Genomic DNA, 12,395 nt, shown 5'->3' with positions numbered 1-12,395 from the left:
AATGCATTTCTTGTTTTAACGTCTTTGTTACTTTGCTGATCATAATTTCTGTTACTGGGTAGGGGCATTTAGATTCTGTCCTAAGCATCCAAAACTTGCAGTTCTAATGATATGTTAAACTTGTTGACTCCTAAATAAAATAGTTTGAACTGGAGTGCAAACGCACTGCTTTACATTGTAGACTTTTTGTGGAAATTGCCTTAGTTCTCATGCCCAGGCTAGAATGCCAGACTCTGGTTTAGAAAAAGAAAAATGTTTGCCAAGCTTCCTCTCCTTGTTTTCCATTTTGTGTTGCAGTGGTGTTCTCCACTGAACTGCCATTTCATTCCAATATGACAGCACAACCTAGTTGTCACGCTGTTTCAGGGTGACTTTCTATTGGCCTTGGAAACCTGGTAAAAATAGTTATTCTAGTTTTGTTACTTACTGCAGCAGAATGGGAATGCTAGTCCTTGGTGTAAGTGATGATATTTTATCTCATTATGGTGTCCATAGTAGGATCCTCCTGTAAGATTAGACCATTTTAAGGAGTTATGAGGAGGCAGTAGTGGAATCCCTTTGTATACCGGCGTCTTAAAATGCACCAGCATAAAACACTCCTGGGGGAATTCTGTGCCAAAAAATTAAAAATTCTGCACATAATATTTTAAAATTCTGCATATTTTATTTGTCAAAATAATATAATCACTTCAGTTTCAATTATTTTGGTAATTTATTTCAAAATACCTCTCAGCAAGTGTGTCTGTAACAATATAGACAACAAAAAAGATTCAGGAAAAGTTTCTAGACAAATCATTACTAGGCATATTGATTGATATAGAACTTTAATAATTTGTTTAAACTACAATGAAGAAATGTATTTCCCGCACCCCTCAGAAGCAGTGCAAAGGCTTGGGGGAGTTGGGTAATGGAGGAGTTGAGGGAGAGGGAAGTAATTTCTGGGAAGGCGCCTGGGAGTGAACCTGGGGGGTTGTTGGGTGTGGGTGGGAGAAGTATGGAACAGATTTCTGTGGGGGAAGGAGGAATTGGCTAACCCTTACCCTCTCCTGTTCAGTCAGGAACATCTGCCTCTGTCTGCATGTGTCCCTGCACCCCCATCAATGTTCCCTCTAATTTTTTCCTCCCATGTGCGGAATAAATTTTGTTATGTGCACCAAGGTAATGTGCGGCTGTGTGCCACCAGTAGAAACAAAAAACCTAGAAATGATTGATATAATTTTTAAAAGTTACCATAGGGGATAATTGCTCCAGCCAGGACAGTTAGGCATTTTAGAATTCAGTGTTCAAAGAATTAAATTTAAGTGTAAGAGAGAAATGAAAATTATGAAATGTATAGACCAGTCAAAAAACTAAAATAACACACTTTGAAAGAATAAAATTACAGAGAATATATGTGCATTGCAATATATGTGAAGAAGTAACCTGTGTGTGTGAGAGAGAGAGATTGTGTGCTAGCTGCTGGGGAAGTCTCTGAGAGACCATACACTGTCTCTTTAGGCACTCATTCACCCGAAGGCATGTTCAGACCTCAGAGCTGCTGCAAGTTCTGTCCCCTCTACCCTGCTCTTGGAGTTGGGGTACAGGGGCTGGGGGAGGGCGACACCATGATATCAGCACTCTCCTTTCCCCTCTTTATCTCCTCCCCCCCCCCCCCCCCCCGCACAGCACAGGGTCCTGGGAGCAGCTGCAGGCTCTGCAATCAACTGCATGGAGCCGGGCAGTGTGCTCTGCCAATCAACTGCATGGCACTTGAATCTCCTCTGGGCGGCTGCCCAACCACGCAGTTTACAGGGAACATGGACCCCCACTCCCGTTCAACCCATGGCTCAATGTTATCACCCCACTAGCTCCTGTTCCCCCACTGCCGTCTGTCCCCCCCACTAGCCCTTCTGAACCCCATTCTGTGTGACCCCACCCCCAGCAGCCTCATGTGCCCCGATCTATCCACCCTACCCCATCCCCTATTCTGTCCCTCCTCACCTGGTCCTGGGGATTGGGAGCTGTGAGGAAGGCAGCCTCTGTCCCCTCCCTTTCCACTGCTGACTTCTCCAGCTGGTGAGAAGGTGCCCCCTCTGCCAGTGCCACATCAGCTCCTGGTGAGCCAAAGATGTAATTGCAGCTTCCCTTCACCTCCCCATCAGAATCAATTATTCTGCAGGGGACATTGCCACTGCACAAGTGCAGAATTACAGAATTTCCTTGAGAGTAATAAAAGGAGGAAGGGATTATTACAATATTGATAACTACACAATCCCCTTAGCTTTCAACTACTAGGAAAGATGGTCTAATGCAGTGGTTCTCACCCTGTGGTTCGTGAACTATGTGTAAGGGGTTCGCAAAAGACTTGGACGGAAAACTGACCAAACAGAATTCAGCTATATATACAGACAGAAGATTTCCAAGGGGCTCTGAACCTTCATTTTAAATTTTCTAGAGGTTCACAAATGAAAAAAGGTTTTCAACCACTGGTCTAATGTATAGAACAGTGTGCTGGGACTCAAGATGTGAATTTAGTTCCCAGCTCAGCCACAGACGACTTCCTGTGTGACTTTGGGCAAGTCACTTAATCTACCTTGTGCCTTAGTTTCTCATGTGTAAAATGAGGATAATACTTCCATATTTTACAGGGGTACGTTGAGGGTTAAAAATTCATAAACTGTGAGGAGCCCAGATGCTACGGTGATGAGGGCCATGTAAGTTCTGTGTTGTGTTTTGAAAGGCCTGTGAATCTTTCATACTCTTTTAAAGCCACTTTTGCTTGTATCCAGTGCTTTGGTGTTTGTGAAATTTCACTCACTGAGAAAATCTGCTTGATGAAGCATTGAAGCTGCTCTGCTAAAATAAATATGAAAAGGTGAAGTGTGTAGCAACAGCTGTACAGTGTTGGGTTGTAAATGTGTCTGTACTGTAGATGATGTATCAGTAGCATTGATACATAGTCCAACACCAGTTAGGCATGTAATTGCCCAGAAATGGTCTCTAATACCAGTTTTAAGAGGAGCTGCCAAACCCACAAAACTCAGGGCCTCTCCCTCTGAATTTGAACTCCACTTGGACGAAACAGCCCCCAGTTTGTTCCTCCGGGACACAGGCCTGCCTTGTTAGGAAATCAGTGAAGTTTGGGAACCCACAATACCTCACATAGCTCTGTGTACAGTAACAGTGAGTGGAAATAGGGCCATAAGCATGAGCAACCAGACGAGTTATAAATATAGAATACTCTCTCAATTCCACTTTCGTTAGTCATGGAAGGACAGTGAGAGTTTTATAAACTTATAAGGAATATACAAACAGATCTGAATTTAAAATAACTCTGTATAATTTTTTTAGTATGTGAAAAGAATATTCTTTTTTGAGACCATCCATGTAAGTATCTGCCATGGATGGTATAAGGAACTTTATTTTTATATGTTTATGTCAGTGCGACTCGATCTGACAAAAAAGGTACTGGAGGGAAAATGACAAGCATGAAGCTCTTGCTTGAAAACAGAGGAAAACGGCTTTTTTTTTTTAATGTAAGTATCAACTTTCAAAATACAAATTCCTTTTTCTTTTCTTTTGTAAACACCGTCTGATGCCTTTGCTGGCCTCACAGCAGCCACTGAGCATTGCTGCATTAGCTGTGCTGCAGAGTAGATTTCCTGTCAGATACAGCTTAACTGTTCTTCGTTTGCCATCAAAAATTCTGTCTGGCTCTCCCTAATCTGGTGGTGAATCTTCAATACAGGAAGGGATTTAGGAAGCCAAAAACAATGCTATGATTTTAAAATCACAGTAGAAATGTTTTTCCCTTCTTCGTTTCCTCAAAAGCATATGTATGTGGATCTACGTAGTAAGATGCAATATATACCTAACGGGTGGGGGGGGGGTGCGCGTGCATATGTAGTTTGTGTATTACATATGAAGTGTGACTATATTGTCCACACTTGCATCTTCTGGGTGGTGGCAATAGAAAAGGGTGGCATCCTTCTTCATTATATTTAATTGTGTAATCAGCAGTGCAGAAGATCTGCAGTGCTTTTATCCTGTACAGAGAAGAAATTTCTACAGATGCAGCTGTCTAAATATAGCCCCTGAATGAGGCAATGTTATCTAGTGGTTAGATCAGGGGACAAGTTGAGGCCTATCTTGTATTTCCACCACATCTGCTGCCTAGCTTTTCTAGTCTTCCATGATTTTGACCTCTCTTTCAGCAGAGACAATTCCTTCAGTGTGATAGACGGGGTCAGCAGCAAAAAGATGAAGTGCTTCCCCACGCCCAGCAAAGGCAGCTCCAGTTTTGAAGTGGTATTTAGAGCTAGCTGGAAAGTAAGATTTTTATTGTGAAAAATTTTGACCAACTTTTTTCATTTTTGTCAAAGAAAAAAAATCCACAGAGAAATGTTTATATTTTGGTGAAATATCATAAACTGAAATATTTTCATAAATAATAACACCACGGTGCTTCATGGAAGTTGTAGTTCAGGGGCTTTATATGCCCATTCTCCTCTTTGGACTGGGTTCTCTGGCAAGGCTAAATCTCTCATGATACATCAATTTCTCCCCTTCAGGTGAAGGGAGGGAGGCATGCCATAGGATCCCTGACCATGGTGCATTATGGGAGATGTAGTCCACCTGGAGTTCCCATCCCAAAAAAGGAGAATAGGTGCATAAGGCACCCACATTACAACTCCCTTGAGGCAGTGAGACAGTATTTTGAATAACAATACTTCAGTATTTTGAGGAAATATTGAAATTTTCCTTGGAAAGCTGCCTCTTTTGTGAAAAACTTAATTTTGTCCATAACCCAATTTTTCGTCAAAACAGTTTTGGCAGAAATTTTTCTACCAGCTCTAGTCTAATACCTTTTTGAAATGCTGGAGATGAGAGGGATCCCAAATGACTTCTTATTTTTCCCTTGAAGTATTTTGTGCTGTTGGAGTGGGATAAGTATGTATTGCTTGCTTGCAGATTTCACATGCCACTCAGAACCAGAATCAGAAATCTTTTGTGGCAAACATTCAAGACCGGATACCAGAATCCAAGCTAATTCCTTAAATCTAGAATCCTGATTCTCTAAGCAAATTAAAATTCACAATTCAATTTGAGCTGCTTTCATTTATTAGCTGGATTGGCTGCAAATGATAATATACTGAATAATCCTAGCCAAAACTACCTTCTCTGTGGCCTAAAGGGCATATATATCGGAGAATGCTGGAGAGAAATCAAAGATGTGAACAAACACACATCTTTATAATCATTAATGCTCTTTTCAGTGGGAGTTATTCGGAGTGGGTGAGAATCTATCAGAGAAGTCTCTCAAGGATGCATGCAAATTGAAACACTTGCTTTCTTAGTCCAGTGTCTTTTATCAGGGATGTAAGCTTTGTTCAGGATGTGCAAATAGGCTCCCTGCTCCAAATGATAGGCATTCCGGCCATCTTGTTCTTTTGATGCTGTGATGCTGGTAAATCAGGTGCCAACGCTGGCCAAGGCCATAGGTGTTAACTAAGAACTGATAAATTCGTAGCTGGAAACCAAACCACCTCACCTGTTAGTTATGTTCAAAATAGGAATTAGTCTTATCAAAATGTATTTAGTGTTTAGACTCTATGAAAGTCTTGTAAGTTGTTGCATGCATTAACCTCACTTGCAATGTCTGTATTCCATGCTATAGGAAAATATGTAATTTTTGCGTTATAACTTTGAAAATGTTTGCTCTGTACTGGTGAACCCAGGAACGGGAATTGTCATCCCCTCTAACTCCCCCTTCTCCACTCCCCAGAGGAGGCATACCTAGATTAAAGGGGCTGTTAAAGAACATTGCAACGCAAAGAATTGGTGAATGGCCCTATCAAGCCTTGGAAATGCTATGTGCAAAGGAGCTCATCTCATGGACTGGAAGACTAAGTGTGAGCTGTTTTATCTTTTACAAGAAAAATTTTCATCTATTTGAACTCTCACAGGGCCAGAGAGTCTAAATTGAAGCAGGAGATCCCCCAGAGTCAACCCTGGGTTTGCCCTGAAAGACATGTCAAATTGACAGATCACTGCAGCTCTGTCACTCTTAGCATTTAGATGGCAACTCATTGGTGTGTATATGTTTGCTTGCTTTAACCTGCAAATAACTTTTAGTTCTTTGTTCTAGTTTATTACGGAACTGACTATAGGTGTTGTCTTTGATATAAGACTAATTGACCTGGGGTAAGTGACTGCTTTCCTGGGACTGGAAGCAACCTGAATATTTTGAGATTTTTGGTGGAAGTGACAATTATTACTAAGTCTGTCTTGCCTGGGTGGTAGGATAGACTGGAGAGTCGCAGCGGACTGTCTGTAACTGTGTGGTAAAACTGATATAGTGGTTCAGGAGTTCACATTTGATACTGGGTTGGTGAAATCTAATTATAGAACATACCACCAGTTTGGGGTATCTGCCTGCAGGCAGGCACTCATGGAACTGAGCTACTCCAGACAGTTTTTTTTTTAGTTTTGTAGGATGGAGAAACAGACCCTGCTTAAACAACTCAAACAGCCACAGTTAAGGACCGTAAAGTTAGAAGATTGGCATTAAGTCTGAGGAGGAAATTGAGCCTTGTCCTTTCTCCTTCTGGACCAGTTCAATCCACATCAGTTTAGTGTGTGAGAATATACTCATTCTGATGATAGAATTTCAACAGTTTTCTCCCTCCTCTTCTTTCTGTCAACTATGCCAGTGAATTTATATTAAAAAAGAATGAAGAAACTATCAGCATGTTGTATTCAGATTGCTTGAAGGTCTTGTGAACGCAGGGTGATTTTCTTATTTGTCTATATTTATAATGGAAGCAAGATTGAGAACAGAAAATTATTCCCGAACTCATTCAAGAAATAGCTCTATCTTTCTGTGTCTGCCAGAAGCTGGAACTGGACAACAGGGGATAGATCATTTGATAATTACTCGGTTCTGTTCATTCCCTCTAAAGCATTTGTCACTGACCGCTGTCAGAAAGCAGGATAGTGGGCTAGATGGACCATTGGTCTGACACAGTATGGCCACTCTTACGTCATTCTTCATGATTATCAAGAATTCAGCCTTCTATTTCCCATAAGATACGGTCGCCGTTCTTCCCATTTCATGCAATTAAGGGGAAATATTTTCTATACATGTCCATGTTATTTGGTACGTTCTTTTCTCCTGAAGTGTTGTAAAAGCTCACATCAGTTTGTATATCAGTTACGTCTGCATCACTTGGATGATTTATAGCTGAAAATGTACTTCTCTCCTTACAAACCAGTAGCAATTTATAATTAAATTTAGGAAAACAAACTCTCTCTCTCTCTCTCTCTCTCTCTCTCTCTCTCTCTCTCTCTCTCTCTCTCTCTCTCCTTGATATTTTCTCTGGGTCTTTCACATCTTGCGTCTCATTTTGAAGACAACTTATTTGGTAACTCTGAGATATCAAGCCAGCTTTTAACCCCGCTGTTCCACTAGTCAAACGAGTGGCCAGGTTTAAAAAAAAAGTTGCTCTGTCGGTGGGACCTAAAACAACTTTGACTACTATTATTTTCTGCTACTCTCTATTGGCCTTATTCCTTGTCACCCACCAAATGAACAGGAGTGCTGTTATCAGTGTGGCTCTCTCAGCTGCATGACAATAAAATCTTTGTAACATATACACCCTCATGGTGTGTATACACTTATAGTTTTATTGAAAGTTCTCTCACTTATACAGTAGTTGGCATTATTCCTGGTTTTTCCCCCCAGAGGAAATCTGTCACTTTCTAAATTGTATCAAACTTCATTTATGTCACTTAGTTCCATAAAGATTAAGTCCATTAGCGTATCTTACTCCTGTTCATCATGCATGTAGTGAATGCTCTGAAATGAAAGCAGTAGAGAATGTTTCAGAGTTGGTGACCTTTTCTCTACAATATAACATTTCTTTTTTTTTCTTTCTAGCATCAAAAGAACTACATAATTTAGGTCAGTTTGATAATGTTATCAAAGCCCTCTTCCTCCTTTAAAATAAATCTGGAATGAGAGTGGTATCCTCTCTCCAGCTGGGATTTTGCCAGCTGGTGACTGATTTATATTCTGTTCACTTGCTATATATTCATGAAATAGTGTGTCTCTTGCCACCTGCAGCATTTGAAAGAAAGTCAGACAATTCTTTACTTCAAAAAAGTAGAACCCCACAAATATATATTGCTTGCAACTTGGATCCCAATAAATGATATCCTTTTTTCCTCATGAACCCTTCAGCTTGTTTAGTTCAGTTTAGAGATGTTTTGCTGTAGTCATTTTTTTCCCTTGCACTGTTTGGGCATGTCTGTGGTGTATCTGGGAGTTAGCCACCTATTCTGAGTCCACAGTTCCTGAGTCATTTCTGGAATTTCAGATGTTTATTTAGGGGTGTTAGTAGATTTTAAATCGAATTGTGAGCAGCTTTCCCTTGAGGTTAAGTGTTGATTTCTCTTTGTACAAAGTCCTGTTTTCATCCATGCTGATGTCTTTGTTAGTGTTCTGGCTCACCTTTTCAGTAGGAAATTTCACTCTTCCGTGTGGAGGAAATGTGTATAGAGCAGTGTAGCAGTCAACATAAAACATTCCCAAATAACTTGTTTCCCTGTATTGTAGATAGAGTAGAATTGGCGAGGAAACCCAGTATATGCTTGCATATGTGCCTTGGTTCAGTTTGTGTGGGTACTGATTTGTCCTGGCATGGGAAGTGACTAGTTTTTTTTCTCTCTCTCTCATATGCATGCCATTGTGAGCCTTATTGGTAGGGTGACCAGATGTCCCGTTTTTATACGGACAGTCCTGATATTTGAGGCTTTTTCTTATATAGAAGCCTATTACTCCCACGTCCTGATTTTTCACACTTGCTGTCTGGTCACCCTACTTATTGGGCAACATAAACTATTTTGAAAGAGAGTGCAACTCATGCTGCCTGTTTTCATTGTTAAGTCTTGTTTGTACCAAGGTGGTCACTGGATATAACATATTTGGGGGGAAATTGAGCAACTGTGTTACATACGGGTTTCTTCTGACTGTCGTGTAATAGCTATTTTCATCACTTAGATTTCAGTTCGTTTCAATTTGTAAATATGAGCTGAGTTGCCATACTGCTCCTGGAACTTCGTAACAACTCCGAACGCCTCACTTGTGGGATTCCCAAGGGATTGGTAGGTTTATTATGCCAGCTAGTGTGCCTGAATACTCTGGTCACTCAGACAAAATCCAATGGGATTAACAGGCACGTGTCGTTTCTTACTGTAGCTTGGAAGCCTGATGTCTTTCCCATGTAGCAGGTTTGATGTGGGTTTGTGGTGAGGAACTAGAGAGTCTGCTAGAAAAGCAAGCTAACAGAATCATCACAGTCATTCCGCTAGTGGAAATCTATGTTTAATTGAGAGAATCTTCCTCCTCCTCCTCCTCCCCCCCCCCCCCCCCAGCTCACTGTCCTTTATTTTTAGGCCAAGATGAAGGATATTGTTTTTGTGAGGCATTTGTACTTTTGTGGGATTATGAGCCATAGCAAACAGCCTCCGATTACTCAAAGGCATGATTATCTGATGACTACACCCCTTTGAAGTTATCTTATTACTAAAAGCTACTCTGAGAGGGGAAGGGAAGAGAATATTGTTTAGGAGAACTATGAGTGACCTTGGTGACATGGTACAGGGTGGTGCACGTATCTTTGCAGCAGTTCTGGCAAGATGTTCATGCTAATGAATGGAATTCCAGGTAATGCACATGTCCTCTCCACACCATTGGCCTCGATTCATGGCTGCCATATTGTACTTGTAGTCAAAGGGAGAACTTAGAGCTCTTCTAAAGAAAAAATCTTATTGTTGAGTGATGCTAGACTTTTTTAAACCCTATATCCAGTTCCTCTTCCACTTCTTTTATATAGGGAAAGAGAAACTGGAATCTGTAATTATATCTGAGCACTTCCATTAGGCTACGGGGCAATCCAAATAATTTTTAATATGGTTTTGCTGTTGGTCATAAAGGGTGTTCAACTTTCCAGCATGCTTACTGTTGTTGAATATTTGATATTTTAAAAAAAATATTGCTTTTAAAGGGAATGTAAATGCATGCTTATTTCAGACTGCTTCTGCTCACAAGTTGATAATTTGTGGGGATTTTGAATGTTTCCATGCATATACACGCTTTATTCAGGTCATAGGGCACATTATAACTCTGACAAAACTACCTTGCACAGAAGGCGACTGGATGTAATTGTACTGAAATGGAACTGGTGCAGGAGGAGGAAGGTGCTGCCTGGGACAACTTCAGAATAGTCTGAAAATCCTTAAAAAGGTTTGTAGGATAAAATCAGGCTGGTAACAACTAGAACATAAACACGGAAACATATGGTTCTCAGTGGAATGAAGTTGAGTCAAATATAACTCACAGGCTGTAGACTGAATGCCCTCATCTTACTACTTGGCCTAGAGTTTGTATGGACCGTTCCAAATATTTTGCAAGTGGAGACGGTTGTATGCAAACTGGGGATTTGAAGAGGGAGGAGGTAATCACTCATAATTCATAGCAACAGCATGGTTTTGAGAGAAACCTTTAAATAGACCTTGGCAGGTAATTTCAGATAGTGTTGAATTGTGCCTTACTTACCAGAAAGGAAAGGAAGCTGTTCAGCATATGGATGCCTGGTGTTGTGACACTTCCCTGTCTGTGGATTTTCCCTGAGACAAGTGTCTGGTTTAGTTACTTTGGTGAAGGGAAAAAAAATTAACAAGGCAAAAAGTGTGTTGCTGTAACCAGATCATGCTCTTGCATAGCTATTTAAAGCAAAAATGTTCCCTCTTCTGGAGATGCTGTACCTGTGGTTTTGTGCTGGAACACATTATTGCGTGTATATCGACTTATTTACATGCTAGATTTGAATTTCGGCCCTCGTTGTGAATCGCTGGAAGTGGGTTATCTGGGTAACGTCCCTGTCATCTCTGGTTAGCTATCACCACACCAGGTAAAAGGCACGAATGTCTCCCGAGTGCTCTCTTTGCTACATTTAAAAGCCAGTTTTTCTTTGAAATGCTCTCTAAAGTTAATGCTGGGGTGTTTTTTTTTTTTTAAACCTTGTCATTTATAGAAATTAACAGTCAAAAACTACCTGCCTTTCTGTCTTGATTGATAGATTTTGACAGCTAATCTTTACAACGGTTGCCTGGGATAAAATGTTCTTTCCTCCTCAGTCCCTGTTCAAAACTACGTTCTTGTTCTTACTTGGATGGATTTAAAAAAAAAAAAAGAGAAAGAGAAAAGAAAGGAAGGATTGAATATCATTTTACAAGGAGAGAAAGAATCTTTAAAAAAATACTTATCCTACACTTGGCAACCTTCTGCTGTCCTGCGTGCAGCTGGCATGACGCCAGCCTTGGCAGAGGCTAGGGCCTGCATTTGCCAAGCAGTCTTCCTCCACTTGCTGCATTTTCACTCCCTGTGACTGGCTGTTTATTCACCCGATTGCTCTATTTCAGCAGTGCTGAAGTCATGGCGTCTTGGAAATGATAAGAACACTTAGTCTGTCCAAACTGTAAAACAGCCATGATGTCAGAACTCTCAGAAAGTGATCTCTGAGAGCTTTAGCTTAGTGTACACTTCAAAAAGCTTGAGATATTGGATGTCAGAGAACTTACTGCTACTTTTAAAAAGCTAAACAATCCAAAAAGGAGCTGCATTAAATTTTTTTTTTTTAAATAAGAGTAGTGTGCTAAGCTGTGTGTCTTGAGGATTTTTCCAGTCTTGCATCTGTCTGTTTTTTTTCATTTGTTTTTGGGGGGAGGTTTGTTGGGAGTGGTGAATCCTCAAATCAGAATGTTTTATAACTTCTCTTGGCTTTCTGTAAAGTAATTCCCCAATAGGTGTAAAGAGAAGTTGTTCACAGAACAAGTAACTTTAAATTGAGTGGTGTCAATTCCATGTTGTATGCATAGTGATCAGACTGTTGAGACAGTATTTTAGAAAAACTCATGTATTTTGTTAACTTGGAAATGCCTTTTCTCTCAAATTCCTTTGAGTGAAAGGGAAAGGCTAGAAGTAAACATTTACTGTGATTCTTTCTGTTTTGTTCTATACCAAAGTTCTGTATTGAATCACATTTTTTGGGAGTAGATTGGCTTTCTCTTCCAAAGCTTTCCAATTTTGGGAAGTGTGCTGGCAGCTTAGCAGTTTACACAGCAGGTATATTGGTTGCAGAATTCTTTTCAGAGTTGAGGAGGAGGAGGAGGGTGGCTGGCTGTTAACAGGTGTCATGATTTAAAACAAAACCTATTACAGGAGGTTGGACACTAGGGACCCCAATTAAGTGGCTGACAATAAATTAATGCATCACTCAAGTACTTCACAGAGGCCTGAAGGGAACATTAGAACATCTAGTCTGATCTCCTGCATATCACAGACTATTAAATTT

General features: G+C 40.5%; 1 protein-coding gene across 1 annotated transcript in view; it reads left to right on the top strand.

The window, feature by feature from the left end:
• IGF1R (insulin like growth factor 1 receptor) overlaps positions 1 to 12,395 on the top strand; it is a 281,321-nt gene that overhangs the window by 202,150 nt on the left and 66,776 nt on the right. The gene's annotated exons all lie outside the window — the stretch shown is intronic.

Source organism: Lepidochelys olivacea, assembly GCF_965140295.1.
Source record: "Lepidochelys olivacea isolate rLepOli2 genome assembly, chromosome: 10".
Taxonomy (NCBI): Eukaryota; Metazoa; Chordata; order Testudines; family Cheloniidae; genus Lepidochelys; species Lepidochelys olivacea.
This window is presented reverse-complemented; position numbering and strand designations above follow the sequence as displayed.